The sequence below is a fragment of the Tamandua tetradactyla genome, chromosome 10 (assembly GCF_023851605.1).
Source record: "Tamandua tetradactyla isolate mTamTet1 chromosome 10, mTamTet1.pri, whole genome shotgun sequence".
NCBI lineage: Eukaryota > Metazoa > Chordata > Mammalia > Pilosa > Myrmecophagidae > Tamandua > Tamandua tetradactyla.
This window is the reverse complement of record NC_135336.1, coordinates 83,783,911-83,801,018: the sequence shown is the minus strand read 5'-3', so window position 1 is coordinate 83,801,018 and position 17,108 is coordinate 83,783,911. Positions and strand designations below refer to the sequence as shown.

The 17,108-nt window shown below is 34.7% G+C and overlaps 1 non-coding gene across 1 annotated transcript; it reads right to left on the bottom strand.

Moving 5' to 3' along the window:
* Window positions 1-16,758: 16,758 nt before the first annotated feature.
* On the bottom strand, window positions 16,759-16,864 carry LOC143648937 (U6 spliceosomal RNA). Its single transcript, XR_013158835.1, has one exon. It is a non-coding gene; the product is annotated as a U6 spliceosomal RNA (small nuclear RNA).
* Window positions 16,865-17,108: the final 244 nt, after the last annotated feature.

Genomic DNA, 17,108 nt, shown 5'->3' with positions numbered 1-17,108 from the left:
TGTCTGGCCAGATGCTGCAAGGATATTTTGTGGTTGGTTGATAAATCAGAAAGATGGCTTATTAAAGCCTCAATCAGTTGATCACATCCATGGCTGGTTACATTTACAATCAACTGAAGTATGTCACCCACCAATGAAATAATACAATCATTTGAAAATGTTTAATGGTGAGGAGACTCTTTCACTGCTTTTTCAGCTAGATAGCCTCTCCTGTGGAGTTTGTGCAGACCCTTCACTGGAGCTGCCAACTTCACAGACTACCCTATGGATCTTGGACTCTTCCATTCCCATGGTTGTAAGGCATTCTTATGAATCTCATATTTACAGATATCTCTTGTTGGTTCTATTTCTCTAGAGAACTCTGACTATTATGTAAAATTTTTCTATTTTATTCAGGTATAATTTATATATTGCTTGATGAATTTTGGCAAATATATTCTCCTGTGTAATCATCAGCAATATCAAGACATAGAGAACTTTCATCACTTCCAAAGATTTTCTCAAGGCCCTTTGTAGTCGACCACTCGTTCCCACAGTGCATAGAACCACTGACAGGCTTTCTATCTTTGTAGACTAGTTTGAATTCTCTAGAATTTCATGTAAATTGAACCTTACAGTCAGTATTCTTTTGAATCTGATTTCTTTTACTCAGATTAATATTTTTGAAATTTATTCATGTCGCTTCTCCAAGATATCAGTAGCACACTGTTTATTATTGCTGACTCATATGACATACTATATGTATGCTGAAGTTTATATTTTTACTTTGATATAGACAGATTACTAAGCTGTTTAAAATTTTGGCTACTATGAATAAAACTGTTTTAATGTGTACAAATATTTGTTTGGGCATATTATGTCATTTTTCTTGAGTATTTAGTAAGTGGAATTTCTATATCATATGATGAGTATATGATTAACATTATATGAAAATGCTGAGCTGTTTTCCAAAGTAATATATTTGTCCAGTAAATCCATTAAAATTTTGTTTCTCATTGTAGTTGGCAGAATAATGGACCCTCAAAATGTTCATATCACAGTCCTTGCAATCTGAATATATTAACTAACATGGAAAAAGGAACTTTGCAGATTCGATTATGTTAAGTTTCTTGAGATAGGGAGATTATCATGGATTGTCTGGGTGACCCCAATATAATCACAAAAGTTCTTATAAAAAGGAAGAGAAAGAAAGGTCTTAGCCAAGGATGATGTGATGACTGAGGTAGAGGTCAGAGTGATGATACATGGCCATGAATCAATAAATACAGGCAACATTTAGAAGCTGAAAAAGGTAAGAAAAAATTATTCAGTAGCTCCTCCAGCTTGAATGTAGAACTCCAGTCCTGAAAACCCCTTGGTTCTAACACAGTGAGACTTATTTTAGACATCTCATCTCCAGAACTATAAAATTATAAATTAGTATTTTTAAATAAGCCATTACTAACTTTGAGCTAATTTGCTATAGGACTACATTTCAAATTCTTCCAGTGAGGAAAAAGGAAAATCAGATGCCAAAATAATAAAAAAGCTGTTACCAAGAGAATGATGCATGTTTTCAGCAATCTATTTTCTCTTCCAAAACAAAGTTAAACATTACATTTGTAAACTTCCCTTATTGTTAGATTAGAGTTGAATTATCAACAGTGTACCTATTATTTATTGACTTTTTATCTGAGGAATAAGAGTGGGTATACATTCTCTGGGCTCTCAGCCTAAAATTAGTAGCATTAACTTAGTAGTTGGCAGAGGATTCAGAAAAGAATAGAAAAATAGAAACTCAGATTATGGAGTGCCAAAACATAGGTCAAAGATTCCTGTGAAAACTTGGACAGAGTATCTTCTAATTTCTGAACTTGAAGTTTTAGTAGTGGAGGGTATTAAAAAGAATGTCATACTCTGTTTTAGTTGCTAATAATGTGACAAGGTAGCAGGAAAATAAGTTAACACAAAAAGTTTGACTAGTTTGCAAACAAGTAAGAATAGCAAAAGGGACGGCTTAAAAATTAAGATGGGAAAGCAATTATTTCTAGTTTTGAGTATTAAAAAATATTTTAAATGTCATCACAATATAGAAAAAAGCTTTGAGGAAAAATACAGTATGACAACTTTTGTTTGGATAACATAACTTTGGTAAAACAATTGGATTAGGCCTTACACCTTATTTTTTGAAAGCCTCAAGGTAGATAACATTAAAGTGAGAGAGAGGGCAGCACTGAATTAAGAAAATGAGTAAAACTGTATGTAAAATAAAAAGAGAAAAAAATTAGATGTGACATATAAAATACAAGAGACAAAATGGTGAAAGAAAGTACTGACTTTTAAGTAATAACATTAAATATTAATGGAATATAATCAAAAGACATAGACTGGCAGAATGGATCAAAAAACAGGACCCATCTGTATGCTGTCTACAAGAGACACACTTTACATTCATGGACAAAAAGAGGTTGAAAAAAGATATTTTGCACAAACAGCAACAAGAAAAGAGAAGGTTGCTATACTACTCTCTGAAATATAAGACTTCAAATATAAAACAATTAAACAATTCAAAGAAGAACATTATGTATCAATAAAAGGGACAATTTATCAAGAAGGCAAAAAAATCATAAATATTTACGAATGGGGCCAGAGTTCCCCGAACTACCTGAGGCACACATTGATAATACAGAAAGGAGAAGTAGACCCATTTACAATAATAATTGGAGACTTCAATACACTGTTTCCATCAATATATACAACATCTAGACAGAGGATAAAAAAGGAAACAGATGTTTTGAATAATATGATATATGAATGGGACTTAACAGACATTTGTAGAACATAGCACCCCACAATAACAGGATACGCATTTTTCTCATGTGTTCATGGATCATTCTCCAGGATAGACCACATGTTGGGTCAAAAAGAAAGTCTCAATACATTTTAAAAGATTAAATTTATCTCAGATCATAATGCAATGACATCGGATATCAATAACAAGTAGAAGGCTGGGAAATTCACGAATATATGGAGGCTGGAAAAACATACACTTAAACAACTAATGGGTCAAAGAAGAAATTAGAAGAGAAACTAAATATATTGAGTTAAATGAAAATGAAAACACAGCTTATGGGATTCAGAAAAGGCAGTGCTGAGAGGGAAATTTATTGTCTTAAATATCTATATTCAAAATGAAAAAAAGAGCAGAAATCAAGGAATTAACTGTTCACCCAGAAGAAATAGAAAAACAACATTGAACTAACCTCAAGGCAAACAGGTGGAAAGCAATAACAAAAATTAGGGCTTAAATAAATGAAATTTAGAACAGGAAAGTAATAGAGGCAATAGGGAGAATTAACAAAACTAGAGTTTGATTATTTGAGAAAATCAATAAATATGATGGACCCTTAAATAGGCTGACAAAAATAAAAGAGGGAGAGAAAGAGAGAGAGAAAGAGGGAAGGAGGGAAAGAGAGAGAGAAAGAGAAAGAGAGAGAGAGAGGATGCTCATAAATAAAATCAAAATTGAGAGAAGGGACATAAGTACAGACCCTGCAGAAAGATAATGAGAAGATACTATCAGCAACTATATTCTAACAAACTAGACAAAGTAGATGAAACTGACAATGTCCTAGAAAAGCATTGTGCATGTTTAAAAGCATTGTGCACCCCATAGAAGCCATGTCCTTTGATCTTCAATTAATATTGTAGGGTAGAAACCCCTTGATTAGATTATCTCCATGGAGAAGCAGCACTACAAATTATGGTTGTGGCATTTTGATAAGATTATTTCTTTGAAAATGTAGCACTCCCAATTGTGGGTGTTGCCTTTTGGTTCAATGGACATGTGATTCCTCTCATTCAGGGTGGGCTTGATTAGTTTGCTGTTGTTCTTTAAATGAAGAAACATTTTGGAGAAAGGTCAGACTGATGCAGTTGCTTGGAGAACAGTTGCTTCAGAGATGACAGAGAGATCCTTGGAGTGCCAACAGAGAGAGTAGATATTAAGGTATGGGTAGTGGGTAGAGCCCAGCAGAGATCACCATGTGCTGCTCCATGAGATTCTAAGGAAGTCAGAAGCCAGAGTTGTGTCCCAGAGGAGCTAAATGAATGACCAGATACTTGGAGAGGAAATCACTGCCCATCAGAAACTAGAAACAATGGGACCTGGAACAAGGACCAGCAGACATAAGCCAAGTGTCTTCTCAGTTTACAGAGTGTCCCAGACAGTATTAGCTTTTTTGGTTTAAGGTAACCACTTGTTGGTACCTTAATTTGGAATTTTCATGACCTTAGAACTGTAAACTTGCAACAAAATAAATTCCCTTTATAAAGTCATTTCATTTATGGCATTTTGCATACAAGTAGGTCTAGCAAACTAAACCTACTTGAACAACCAACACTGACTTAAGAAGAAATAGATGACCCCTAAAAAAAAAAAAACACAATTACAAATAAAGAGATTGAATCAGTCATCCAAAAGCTCATGAGAAAAGAAAAGTCCAGGATCAGATGTTTTCACATGTGAATTCTACCAAGCATTCAAGAAAGGATTAGTACATATCTTGCTCAAACTCTTCCAAAAAATTGCAGAGGAGGGAAAGCTATGTAACTCATTCTATGAAGCCAACATCACCCTAATGTCAAAACCAGACAAAGATATTGCAAGAAAAGAAAATTACAGACCAATCTCTTTAATGAATATAAATGCAACAATCCACAACAAAATACTCACAAAGGGAGTTCAATAGCACATTAAAAGTATTATACAACATGACCAATTGGGATTCATTCCAAGTATGAATTCCAAGTAAGGTTGGTTCAACACAAGAAAATCAATTAATGTAATAAACAACATCAATACATCAAAGTAGAAAAAAAAACACATGATCATCTCACTGATGTAGAAAGGGCATTTGACAAAATTCAACACTCTTTCTTAATGAACACACTTTAAAAACATGGGACTAGAAGGGAACTTTCTCAATATGATAAAGGCCATGTATGAAAAATCCACAGCTAGCATCATACTCAATGAGGAAAGACAGAAACCTTTCCCTCAAGGATCAAGAACAAGACAAGGATGCCCAATGTCGCTGTTGTTATTCAACATTGTGGTTGAAGTTCTAATTAGAGCAATTAGGAAAGAAAAATAAATCAAAGACATTCAAATTGGAAAAGAAGAATTAAACTTCCACTGTTTGTGCATGACATGACAGTATATGCAGAATATATATATATATATATATATATACATATATATATATATGTATATATATATCTACAGCAAGGCTATTAAAGCTAATAAATGAGCACAGCAAAGTAGCAGGGTACAAGCTCAAAATGCAAAATTCAGTAGTGTTTCTATAAATTAGTGATGAGAAACCTTAGGATAAATCAAGAAAAAAAATCCATTTTCAATAGGAAACAAAAGGATCAAGTATTTAGGAATAAATTTAGCCTAGGCCACAGAAGACTTATATACAGAAAACTACAAAACATTGCTAAAAGTTATCAAGGTAGACCTAAATAACTAACAGATTATTTAGGAAGGGGCAAAAGTCATGGACCAACTAATAGATTATTTAGGAAGGGGCAAAAGACATGGACAAGCATTTTTCAGAAAAGGGAATACAAATAGTGTAAAAAGATGAAAATTTGCTCAACTTCAAGTGCTATTAGGAAAATGAAAATCAAAACCACAATGTCTTATCATCTCCCACCTACTAGAAAGGCCATTAAAGAAAAACAAACAAACAGAAAACTACAAGTGCTGGGGAAGACATGGAGCTAGGCAGACATATCCACTGCTGGTGGGAATGGAGAATGGTGCAACCACTCTAGTAGGCATTTTGATGGTTTCTTGGGAAGCTAAGTATAGAATTGACACGTATTCCAGAAATCCCAATACTAGGCATATACTCAAAAAAACTTAAGTCAGGGACATGAACGGACATTTGTACATCAATGTTTATAGGAGCATTATTCATGATTGCTAAGAGATGGACTCATTTGATTGGGATGAATGGTAAACAAATTGTGGTATACACATATGATGGAATATTATGCAGCTGTAACAGAATAAAGTCATGATGCATGCAACAATGTGGATGACACTTGTGGACATTATTTTGAGTGAAATTAGTGAGAAATAGTGACAAATACTGTATAGTTTTGCTAATATGAATTAACACTAATGAGCAAAATTTGAGACTTAAAGTTGAGAACACAGGTTACCAGGAGATAGAAACAGGGTAGAGAGTTCTGGGAATATAGTGGAATAGGATAGATGGAGTTCAACCCTGCTCTAAGGAACAGCTAGAGAAGGGATGGCAGGGCAAATTAGACAGTTATTCCAGGGTGTAAGTGACCCAGGAGAGTCTTCTGTACCACACAGGGTGACTCTGGTTGCAAAAGCTGAGGAACTGAGAAGCAGAGAACAGGAGACCATCTGCCTGGTCCTGTAACTACTTGTTGAAGAGTACTTTGAAAACTATTTCATTTTTCTTTCTTTGCTTTGCAAATATGCTATATTATAAAATGAAAAAAGGTAAAAACACGAAAGTAGAGATTGTGCATTTGATACTGAAGTAGTACATAATGTTCAACAGGATTGGTTGTAAATATCCAGATATCGATAGCACAATGCTATTTGATAGTGGCACATTATTCAGAGTACAATGAACAAAACTGAATAAGAATATGGTTCAAGAGGAAGGCCAGGGGCATGTGTAACACTGGAAGGAAAGATAGAAGGTAAAGACTGGGACTGTATAATTTAGCAAAACCTAGATTTAACAGTGATGGTAATTAAATGTACAAACATGAGTGTTTTTACATGAGGGAGAATAAATTAATACAGTGTTGCACAGTGTTATAAATGGGATGGTATTTGGAAAAATATAATCAATGAAAACTAGGGGGTATAATTAACAGTAACATTGTAATATGCTTCCATTAATTGTAACAAAGACAATATATTAAAGCTAAATGTCAATAAGAGGGGTATATAAGGAAGGAGTGGATTATGGGATTCTTGGTTGCTATTGTTGGTTCTCCTTTTTATTTTATTTTTATAATTCTTTTTGTTCCCTCTTCCTTCTTTGTGGAAATATGGAAATGTCCTCACATAGAATGTGGTGAAGAATGCATAACTATGTGATTATACCAGGAAGTATTGATTGTTTACTTAGGATGGTGTTCTAGTCTGCTAGCTGCCAGAATGCAATATACCAGAAATGGAATGACTTTTAAAGAGGGGAATTTAATAAGTTGCTAGTTTACAGTTCTAAGGCCAAGAAAATGTCCCAATTACAACAAGTCTATAGAAATGTCCAATCAAAGGCATCCAGGGACAGATACCTTGGTTCAAGGAGGCTGATGAGTTCGGGGTTTCTCTCTGTCAAGTGAGAAGGCACATGGCAAACACAGTCAGAGTTTCTCTCTCATCTGGAAGGGTACATGGTGGATACTGCATCATCTGCTAGCTTCTTCTCCTGGCTTCCAGTTTCATGAAGCTCTCCGGGAAACATTTTCCTTCTTCATCTCCAAAGCTTGCTGGCTGGTGGACTCTCCTTCTCGTGGCTATGTTTTTCTGCTCTGCTCTCTCTGAATCTCCTCATTCTTCAAACTGTTTCCCATTTTATAGGGCTCCAGAAACTTATCAAGACCCACCCAAATGGGTGGAGACATGTCATCACCTAATCCAGCTTAACAACCACGATTAAATCACATCTCCAGGGAGATGATCTGATTACAGTTTCAAACACACAGTATTGAATAAGAATTATTCTGCCTTTATGAAATGGGATTTAGATTAAAACCTGACTTTTCTAGGGGGCATGCATCCTTTCAAACCAGCACAGATGGATTGTATGGGATGTGAATAAAACTGTTTACAAATAAACAGAAATATACAAATGCTGGAGAAAATATGGAGAGAGAGATGTATGTATTCACTGTTTGAAGGGAATTAGAATGATGCAGCTCCTCTGGAGGGCAGGTGGTGGTTCCACAGGAGGCTAAGTATAGAGTTGCCATATGATCTTGTAACCCCATTATTAAATATATGTTTGAAAGAAATGAAAGCGGGGACATGAATGGACATTTACACACTGGTTTATAAGGGCAGTATTCATGATTTGCAATGGATGGTGTGACCTAAGAGTACCTCACCTGATGAACATACAATGGAATATTTAGTAGCTAAAAGAAGGGATGAAGTTGTGAGTCAAGTAACTAGGTGAATTACATAACATACTATGTTATGTTAAGTGAAATAAGCCATATATGAGAAAGAAAATATTATGACACCTCACTAATATGGACTAACTACAATGTACAGATTTTGAGAAATGAATTCACGAACATTGGTTATCAGGGGAAGGCTTATTTAAAAGTTTCTAGACTGTAAGCTCTTACAGCGGTCACATCTATTCCTAGTTTTAACTGTTATTTCTAAATTCTGAGATGCTGAGCTCTTTATGTATAACCTGGTAATTCCCTGGAATTGTGGGTACCTGAGACTTGGAGGTAGAGTTCTGAAGCTATGAAAGTTGCCATATAGCAACTGCTTAAAAAGCTGAAAAAGAGGTCAGATTTCAATTAGAGGTATGAATGAAGCTGATCCAGTTAGGACTAAGATAAATCAGACTGAAGAATCAAGGATGATGTTGAATGTGTTTTAAAATTTGAACTTCTGCATGAGAACAAAAAGAGATGTTTATTTGGTGCAAAATTTATATTTTCTAATGCATACTATCTAATTTAACCTGTATTGTCAGCTTATTTAAACATCATAATTACATGGAAACTTCATATAGGGAGTGAGATCTTATTGGTTTATACAGATTAATGTGATGCTCCAATGCATCCCAGAGTAATCTGGGTAGAAAATAAAATATTACCAAGTTTCCTAAAGAGACTGTGGAAAAATGTGGAAATATTAAACTTCCCCACATGGGGAAGACCTAATATTTTTTCAAGCATTGGGGACTACCAATTTGATGTGCCATGTCCTTGATCTTGGGTCTTGTCCTTTTGAAACTTATTCCTGCAAAGGAGAAGCTATGCCTATTTATAATTATGCCTAATAGTCACCCTCAGAGAACTGTTTTTATTGCTTAGATATGACCTCTTTCTCTAATCATAAAACTGCTTTTGTTGCTCAGCTATGGCCTTTTTCTCTGAGATAACTCTGCAGGTGAACTCACTGCCCTCCCCCCTACAGGGATATGACTCCCAGAGGTGTAAATCTCCCTGGCAACAAGGGACATGGCTCCTGGGGATGAGCCTGACCCTGGCATCATAGGATTGCGAAAAGCTTCTTGGCCAAAATGGGAAGAAAAATAAAGCAAAATAAAATTTCAGAGTCTAGAGGTAATTGCGGAGGTCATTTGTATGCATTATATAGATATTCTTTTTTAGCTTTTTGTGTATTAATATAGCTAGAAGGAAATATCTGAAATTATTGAACTGTATTTCAGTAACCTTAGTTCCTGTAGGTGATTGTATACCATATATCTTCTATGGTGTGACTGTGTAATTGTGAAAACCTTGAGACCAACACTCCCTTTATCCAGTGTAGATTGATGAGTAAGAAAATAAAGACAGAAATTAAACAAATAATAGGGGGAGTATAAGGGTGTATTAGTTAGGGTTCTCTAGAGCAACAGAATCAACAGGGAACACTCGCAAATATAAAATTCATAAAAGTGTCTCACATGACCACAGGAATGCAGGGTTCAAAATCCGCAGGGCAGGCTGTGAAGCTGACGATTCTGATGGAGGGTCTGGATGAACTCCACAGGAGAGGCTTGCCAACTGAAACAGGAACAGAGCCTGTCTCTTCTGAATCCTCCTTAAAAAGCTTTCAGTGATTAGATTAAGCATCACTCATTGCAGAAGACACTCCCTTGGCTGATTACAAATGGAATCAGCTGTGGATGCAGCTGACATGATCATGATCTAATTCTATGAAATGTCCTCATTGAAACAGACAGGCCAGCACTTGCCCCGCCAGACAAACAGATACCACCACTTGGCCAAGTTGATACATGAACCTGCTCATGATAGTACATGCCTTGTCAACTTGGTAGCTATATATATATTAAAAATATATATATATATAATTTTATGTAAAATTTTATATGAAATATATATATTGAAAAATTAAAATTTAAAAAAATATTTATATATATAAATATAAAATTTTATATAAATATATATAAAATAAATATATATATGTATCACCTTAAACCATACTTAATTACTAAATAAAAAACATTAAAACACATATAAGTGGAGTGCTACTGAAGTTTGAAAATACCAGATATGTTGGAATGGTTTTTTGGATGGCTAGGGGGAAGATTTTGGAGGAACTGTGAAGAGAATGATAATGAAGTCCTGGAGACTTGAAGAGACTGTTGGTATAAATGAAACCACTGCCAATATGGACAAAGGGGACAAAAGGGAAAAATTGGAGTTTGCAGAGTGAGAACCATGGAAGCTGTAGTCTGAAGCCAAGAAACCTCGGCCAGGGGAGTGGACCCACCCACATACATGAAGAGGGTGGGTTTACCCTGAAGGGCAAGAATAAGTCTCCCACTTCGTTGCAGTGGAAGAGTTGTGCAGCCTCAGGCCTGGGAGTAGGTACAGCATGCTCCTTGGGGGACTGGGGAGGGCCTGGTTGCCACCACATGGAGGGGTTGAGCTTGTGCCCCGGAAATGGCAGAGAGCCCAGGTGTGGCCCCGATGCTTGGAGCGGGTGGAGCCGAGAAAAAGGCAGTCTCTTCAATGTCCCCCAAGGTTGATTCGGAAAGAGGTGGGCCACTGCATAGGCCCTTGCAAAGGGTGGGACTGCCACTTTTTAAAGCTGAAGGATAAATGACTCTCAGACTTTGAAATCCAGTGGAGTTTGCCCTGCAGGTTTTCAGAGCTGTTTGGGTCTTGCGACTCTTGTGTTCTTTCCAATTTCTTCCTATGGAAATGAAAAGCTATATCCTGTGAATGTCCTCCTTTGCATATTGGCATCAGATAACTTATTTTAAGATTCATAGGTCTGCAGCTACAAGAGATTTTTTTGCACTTCAATATTGTTTAAGGTGATGAGTATAATTGTCAAGTTGACAAGGAGTGGGCATGTGGTAGTTAGATTCAGGTGTCAACTTGGTTAGGTGAAGGTGCTTAGTTCTATTGCTGTGGACATGAGCCAATGGCATTTGAACCTCATCTGTTGTTGATTATACCTGCAGTTGGTCAGGAGGCATGCCTACTGCAGTGAATGATGTTTGATTTAATTGGCTGGTGCTTAAATGAGAGACTCAGCGTAGCACAGCCCAAGCAGCTCAGCATACCTCATCTCAGCACTTGTAGCTCAGCCCAGGCCTTTGGAGATGAAGAAAGGAACCACCCTGGGGAAAGTTGTTGGAACCCAGAGGCCTGGAGAGAAGGCCAGCAGAGATCATCCTGTGCCTTACCAGGTAAGAAAGAACCTCAGTTGAAAGTTAGCTGCCTTTCCTCTGAGGAACTAACAAAATAAATCCCCTTTTATTAAAATCCAAACCATCTCTGATGTGTTACATTCCAGCGGCTAGCAAACTAGAACAAAGGGGTATGAAATGTTTGGGCATTCTTTTCTATTTTTATTTTTGTTCTAATTTTTATTTTTTGGTGGAGTAATGAAAATGTTAAAAAATTGATTGTGGTGATGAGTGTGTAACTATATGATGATATTGTGAACCACTGATGGCATACTTCAGATGATTACAGTATGTGCATATATATCAATAAAATTGCATTAAAAAAAAGAAGAATAGTTTAGCAGAGGAATGATATTGTCTTGCTTTCCCTAATTGAGAACATTTTGTCAAACCCTTGTAGTAATTAAATTAATTGATTTTCTGTGTGTTATTACTTTGATACTTTCTTTGAAAAAAATGTGTTTGATTTAAAAATTCAGGGAAACTAATTTTCAATGATAGAAGAATGGTTATATAAATTTAATTTTGAATAATTCATTCATTAAAAAATCAACACTCCCAAATTCAGCAGATATTTATTATGCTCCTAGTGCACTACTTGGGTTCTTGGGATATTGCAGCAAGCAAAGCCAAATTCCCATTTTTATAAGTTTTATATTTCAGTGTCAGTGGGAGGAAGGAAAAGAGTTAAACAAGTATTAAAAAACTTAATAGACAAAGCAGAGTTAATAAATAGAATGACATAAAGAGGTGTGATGTGCTGCTATGCAGAAAACAATGCAGAGCTTTTCCCAAAGAAAACAGTTTCCAAAAAATTTATATAGATAAGTTTGCTGATTATTTTTCCAAACTTTTCCTTAATCCATCCATTTATGTGATAAAAAAAGGCACACTTAGTAATGAAGATCTAGGATTTAGAATATTGGGGAGAATTCCTATGTTTTCACTCTTTGTTGTCTCTCTTCTTTGACTTTCAATGTATTGCTCTCAATTAAATATTAAACATCCAATATTTCCAGACTCCTCAGTTACTACCATTAAACTTTAAAACCATATTTTGTCATCATTGTTAATAGCAATTTAATAAAATTAACTTATGAGGATTGCTGTTCTCTGAAAATCCCATTTCTTTGTCTGCAGTTATAGTACTATGAAACATTTCTGAAAAATTAATTTTAAATACTATATTTTGGAAATATGACTACAATATTAGAGATTTCAAATGAAAATAATTATGGGAAATAGCCACAATGCAAATTCAAATAGTAACCAGATCTTATGGACCAAAAATGTCCAAGTCATAATTATTTTTGAAGCAGCTTTTTGTTAGAAATATTTAATATTCTGCAAGAATTGGAAGAATGTTTCTGTCCTTCAGTTTCTCCTAGTACATTAATAATGCACAGAACTTTTTTGCTTTATTTTTCTCACATATGCTGGAATTAAATTGATAATGCATATGACTTAATGATTTGGTAGTATTTGTGGATTCAGCACCAACATTAAAACCCCTTGATCTTTTGGTTTAACACAGTAACAAAATGAATGCTCACATAAAACTGTGTTCCATTAAGATTTTGTTTCATGAGCAGGAATAAGGTTAGCATGTGGAATCTCACAGACACTTTATTGGTTTTTCACTTTCTTGTTATAACTTCCGGAATTTGGCAATATTGTAGGAATTTTTTTGTTTTTTGGGGGGGTGCATTGTCCTGGAATCCAACCCAGGTCTCCTGCAAAAGGCGAGCATTTTACCACTGAATCACCCGTGCACTCTGTTTTTTTTTTTTTTTTTTTTAAGGGAAAGATCAATTGACTTCTAGAGTAAGCATTTAGATTTCGTTTCCCTTTCCAAAGTTTGTATAAAAAATTGCATTTTTTTGTGGCATTTAACAGAACATAAGAGACTTGTGAGTCCCAACTGTACCTTATGGAAAGTAATTAAAAAGCAAGCTATAGAGGATGATTTTTTTCCAAGGGAGCCACAGACTGGGGTAGCAACAGCTATGTTAAATTTTGCATCTCCTGAGGCCAGTTCTCCTGCCATATTTAAGAAGGCTGCTACACTAATGTTTACTGTAAATTAAGAAGTCCCAATAGACTCCAAGACATCAGCAAAGTCTGGTAATTAGAAGGCAGAGGCATTTTGTATCATTCTTGTCATGCTCTTATATTATTTAGTGATTAGTAAGTTGATCTTCACTGAATAAAATAAGAAGGAAGAATCATTCCTAATTAGGGTATAATAACTTTAGATATGATAATATGTTATGAGTTCAGATAAAATTTCCTGGCATTATTTTAAGGTATTTATGGATATTTTTTCTATTGGAAAGATTATTGAATTAGAGATTAATCCTTAAGATGGTAAATTAATTGAGCCAAAATATGACATATGTCAGATGTATATGTCATATTTTATTATTATTTGCTATTAATGTAACAAAACACACAAAGGTAAATTTTAAGCATGGGATTCAAAGTAATATGAATATGTCAAAAATTATGAACATTTTTCATAAACTTTATGTTTAAAGCAGATTTAGGTTTACAAAAAAATTACATAGAAAATATAAGCAGTTCACATACACTTTTCTACACACACAAATATCCCTATTGTTAAGATTTTCCATTAGTGAGGTACACGTAACATCTGATGAACCAATATTGATATCTTGGCTCAATTAATTGATATTTTGGTGTTTAAATGAGAGAGTGAAACATAGCACAGCCCAAGAAGTTCAGCATTCCTCATCTCAGCACTCGCAGCTCAGCCCAGGTCTTTGGAGATGCAGAAAGGAATCACCCTGGGGAAAGTTGTTGGAACCCAGAGGCCTGGAGAGAAGGCCAGCAGAGCTTGTCCTGTGCCTTCTCACTTAAGAAAGAACCTCAGATGAAAGTTAGCTGCCTTTCCTCTGAAGAACTAATGAAATAAATTCCCCTTTATTAAAAGCCAATCCGTCTCTGGTGTGTTGCATTACGGCAGCTAGAAAACTAGAACAGGAGGGAAGGTAGAATACGTGGAGCATAGGTTATTTTTAGGGTTGTGAAACTATTCTGCATAATGCCATAATGGTGATACAGGCATTGCATATTTGTCAAAACCCATAGACAACATATATACTAAAATTAAGCTCTAATGTACTCCATGGACTTTACATTTATATTTAGCCATTCTCATAAGAGTGTAATGATATGATTGTTGTTTTAATATACAATTACCTAATGATATGTGATGCTGAACATTTTTTCATTGATCATTTGCCAACAGTATGTCTTCTTTGATGAGGTTTCTAGTTCTTTTCTTCACTTAAAAGTTGTTGTTTTTCTATTAATCTTAAAAAGTGTTGTTTGTTTTTGCATATTTTGGATACAAGTTTTTAGTCAGATATGTATTTTGCAAATTTTTTCTCCAAGTATGTGGCGTGTTTTTTCATTTTGTTATTCACCTATATTCTTTTTCAATTCTGACTGTTGGTTGTGTCAATTATGGATAGAGGTATGCTGAAGTCCCCTCACCATACTAGTGGATTTGTACGTTTCTACTTGCTGTTCTGTCAGATTTTGCCACAGAGATGTTCCTACTCTGTTGCTAGGCACATATATATTAAGGGTTGTTATGTCTTGTTGGAGAATTCACCCTTTATAGTCACATAATTATTTTTGTCCCTGATAATTTTTCTTTCCAGGAATCCATTTTATCTGATTGTAATGTAGCTATTCTAGCCATCTTTGACTCAGTGTGAGCATGGCATAATTTTCTCCATCTCACTACTATTTTTGTTTTTGTTTTTAGTATGCTGTGTGGTGGGGGTCACAATTCATTCTTTTTCCGTGTGGGTATCTCATTACTGCAGCACCATTTGTTGAATTTTTTTTCTCTTTCTTTTGTTGACTTGTTTGTTTCTAAGAATTGCATGGGCAGAGAATTGAACCTGGGTCTCCTGCCCATCCTTATACTTTTAATCTATCTGTGTCTTTATATCAAAGTGGGCTTTATATAGAGTCTTGTTTCATAATCCACTCTGATAGTTTCTGGCATATTTTTAGACCATTTACTCTGAAAGTCTAGCTAATGTAGTTAAAGTGATAATTGATATATTTGGGTTTATACATATCATAATAAGAACCTTTTCATATTATTTGCCCTTGTTCTTTGTTTCATTTTCTTTGTCTTCTGCTCTTCTGCTGCTTTCTGTAGTTTCAATTGAGTATTTGATATGATTCTATCTTCCCTCCTCTCTTAGCATGTCAATTAAATTTGTTTTTCTTTCAGTGTTTTCCCTTTAGTTTGCAATATATATTTAAATTAATCTGTCTACTTTAAAAGAACATATCTCTTCCTGGATAGTGACAGATTAATCACAATTCCTCCCTCCCATCCCTTGTAACAATGCTGTCATTCTTTTCACTTATCCATAGCTTATACTTAACCAATATGTTGATATTATATTTATTTGGAACAAAAGGTTATTTGTTATATCAGTTAAGACTGAGTAAAATAAAATATTTTATTTTACCTTCATTTATTTTGTCTACTGAGAAACTGAGCTGTAAAGCAACAAAAGCATTTATTTGCACCATTTATTTGCCATTATAATGACAATTGGGGGTGCACAGATTCAGGTAGCAACTTACATTGTGCCCCAAATTGGGGCACTCAAGAAAGGGCTTTTAAAAAGAAAAGAAGTTGGTTAAGGCAATGGTCTTAGGAATAGATTTTGTCTTTTCCAGAAAGGGAATGGTTTTGCTAGCTGCCTAGCTTTCACTTATAACAGTCAGTTTCCAGATTTCAGAAGTGGAGTAAGAACCTTTCTGTCTGCACAGTTCTCCAACTCCATTTTAAGTCTTTTAGCCTAAGTTACTCCATTTTGCTTTTTCTCTTTCTACTATTTCTTCTCAAGGGTGTTTCTTTCTTTTATGTAGATCTGAGTTCTGAACTTAAGTTACCTTCTCTCTGGAGAACTTCTTTTGACATTTATTGCAAGGTAGGTCTATTGATTAAAAATTTTCTCAGTTTTTGTTTCTCTGAGAAAGTCTTCATTTCTCCTACATTTTTGAAGGATGATTTCACTGGGTACAGAATTTTAAGTTGGTGATTTTTCATTCCAATATTTTAAATGTGTCATTCCTTTTTCTTCTTGGTTACTTGGTTTCTGAAGAAAAGTTCATTGTAATTTATTTTTCTGATTTTGAAATAAGAATTTTTAACTAAAAAAATAATTACAATGAAAAAATGAAAAGAAACAAATACACCTTAGACTCATCAATTCACTTATAAGAATTTTTTTTTCTTTCTAAAAATATGGAACGTTTCACGAATTTGCATGTCATCCTTGTGCAGGGGCCATGCTAATCTTCTCTGTGTCATTCCTATTTTAGTATATGTGCCACGAAATAAATATTGAGTAAATATTTATTTACTATAAGGTATTTACCATGCCATTCTATGTTTAGTAAAAAATTGGAAACGATCTGTTGAATAATAGGGAATTAGATATTATGGTTCATCCATATAATGGAATACTTTCCAGGCATAAGACATTTATGCCAATGAACATGAACATTTATTGGCATGAGAAAATGTTCATAATACATTGCTAAAGAAAAGATACGTATTACAAAACAAAAGTTAGAGTGTGATTTTTC